Raw genomic sequence first — 2,921 nt, 5'->3', positions numbered from 1 at the left:
TACACCGTCCTTCCTGATTTGAGACAAGCCATATCAAATAAAAAGCATGCATTTGAGACAAACCTTAACAAATAAAAGCATGTGCAGCATGCAAATAAAGTTGTTTTACTTTTACTGGAGTAATACGTATTATAAATCAATTTCCTAGCAGTAAATGAATAACTAACTGTACGAGAAAGGAAGTTATTGTCAAGGAAGTGAAGAGGAATAACAAAAGAATAACAAAAGAACTTGTCATAAGGAAAATTCAAAAGCTATTGATGATGACTTCATCAAATATGATCATAAATGTCAAATTGGTAAAGTCACAGTGTAACAGGGCTGAAACATACATGCATGTAATATATAAAAAAATATGTTTTATTCCTTTTACACTAAAGAATAGACCAATTCTAGTCTCAATTAGAGATTTGTAAAGAGTACCTGAAAAGTTGAGAAACCTTACAGTGAAAATGACTCCATTACAAGTTAAAAGTCACCAATTTCAATACAGCTTGAGTAAAAGTCTTGCCCCAAGTTTCACAGTCAAGTGTCAACTAAGTGTCACCAAGTGACCAAGTGTCAGTGCCATGGTTTAGTCTCAAGATGCACACCAGAGTAATGTAACAATTACGTGCAGAAACAATTCTATTTATTTCTATTCTATCATCCTGAAGAACCCTTTATACGCTGAAACGGTTCTTCATATTCTTTTTGTTTTTCAAATCTGTAACTGTCAAAGCCACCCCATTACTGCTTTTCTGGAGCTCAGCATATCAATTACATAGACTGTCAGCACACTCTCAAAAAGTAAATGATTTATTTTAAAATGTATTGACATTTTATTTAAAATGTCAATAAACTTTAACTTCTGTAACTGGTTTCCTACCAATCATGTCTTTTTCTTTTTTTTAGTTTAACAGAACATGCAAGTATGACCTACTCTGTTCAGTTAAGGATAAACAAAAGTAAAATATATATTTAATTTATCATCCTTAGTGTTAGATATAGTTTTAATAAATATAGGCACAAAAACATTAAAGTTATCCAATGACTTTATACCACTTTTTTCAATTATCATGAAGTACTCAAATACTGCAAATTTTAGCTAATTTTGGACTTCACAAACAATTGTTTTTACATAAACTCAGTTAAATGCTGTCACATTTCATTAACTCATTATCTGCAAAGAGAAAATGCCACACAAAATACACACATGATGTACGTTAAGACATATATAGGATTATGAAGATATTTCACTGGAACTTGGTCTTCATTTCATCCATCTCATGTTCAATGTCAGTAAATTTATTCCACTAATAACTGTTGTTAGAGCACTTTAATTTTTGCTACAATTTGTCATGTCAATAAAAAACAAAAAATACCTAACTGACAGATCTGGCTATTTTTACTTGTATTTTTATTTTATGTAAAACCCAAATAGAGGCAACAACAAGATGAAAAAAAAGTGAAAAAAAGATGAAAAAAAAATAAGACCAGGCAGATAGTGTCACATTTGGAGGTTGTTTGTCCTCCAAATGTGACACTATTATATTATCCCGAGTCTGCTCTCAAGAGAGAAATTACAGCCCTCAGCACAGAGAGCATTATGATGGTGCTGGTATTGTGTGTCTGGGCCCCGCACACCCCGCTCCAGAGTATGCTCTGGTTCACAACACCATAGCTCCTTCCATTAAAATTGGGGGTGGTGTGTAGGATGTGCTGTATGCCCCTGGCCATAGTGGCCGAGCCAAGCTCCCTGAACTACTGGCGCCTCCATGGCTCCCACCACTTCCCTGGTTCCCTGTAACGTTGGTACCACCCAGGGGGCTTCCTGTTACGCCTACGCTGCCTCTCGTCAGTCTCCATGGTGCAAACCCTCCCACTACTGTGGATTTCTCATGTGCACATCATATCAGCTACATACAGTGACAGAGGAGTAAAAAACAATATTAATAACTAATCTTCATAAAACTTATACAAGCCAAAGAATCCTAATTTGGTACTGTCTAGCATTGTTTTTCTTAAATGTGGACTTGAATGTCCTAATTAAACTAAGGCCTAATCCTGGCTTATTCTAAACCCAGTCTGTGAAACCTGTCCCTAGAATATCTATTTCAGGGTTATTCAAATCTTGCCCTGGAGGGCCAATGCGCTGCAGAGTTTAGCTCCAACCCTGATCAAACACACCCACCTGTGATTTTCTAATGATCCTGAAGACATTGGCTGCGTCCGAAAACCTAGACAGCTGACTCGTTGCCTCGCTGCCTTATCAGGCAATGGCTTGTAAGGCAGCGTTTTGTGCACGAAGGCACCTCACAAAGCTAATTTCAGACAGACGTCTAAGGCAGTGTAACAGTTCAATGATCTACAGCAAAATAGAGAGAGCATCAGGGAAAACTAAACACATATTTAATTACTACATTAGTAATTTCTTGCTAGAAATTACATTAGAAGTGGAAACATTTACATTTACATTTAGTCATTTAGCAGACGCTTTTATCCAAAGCGACTTACAAAAAAGGGGAGAGCAATAGAAGCAACAAAACAAACAAGGCCAACAACCTGTAAGAGTTGTTAGAAGTCTCAATTAATTAGCACAGTACAGAATTTTTTTTTATATATTTTTTTTTATATAGCCATCTACAATAGCCACCTACAACAAAAACTCACGTACGCAAAATACAGAACACTGGATTTTGATAGCCATGATAACAACCCATTAGGACTAAGGTTGTTGCTTCAACTCGAAAATATAGGTAAAAAAAACATTCATTTACACACAAATTGATCAGCAAACGCAACTTTTGGACGCCATCTTATTTTCCCAGCTCAACTGTCACTGAATGGAAAGCACAGGATTGTGGGATATCAAAGGCAGCGAAGAATACATGTACGCTGCCTTCAAAAATTGATCAGATGAAGGTATCTCAGGAGACAGG

Source organism: Pseudorasbora parva, chromosome 20 (assembly GCF_024679245.1).
Source record: "Pseudorasbora parva isolate DD20220531a chromosome 20, ASM2467924v1, whole genome shotgun sequence".
Lineage (NCBI taxonomy): Eukaryota > Metazoa > Chordata > Actinopteri > Cypriniformes > Gobionidae > Pseudorasbora > Pseudorasbora parva.
The sequence above is the reverse complement of the archived record's forward strand: the minus strand, read 5'-3'. Positions refer to the sequence as shown.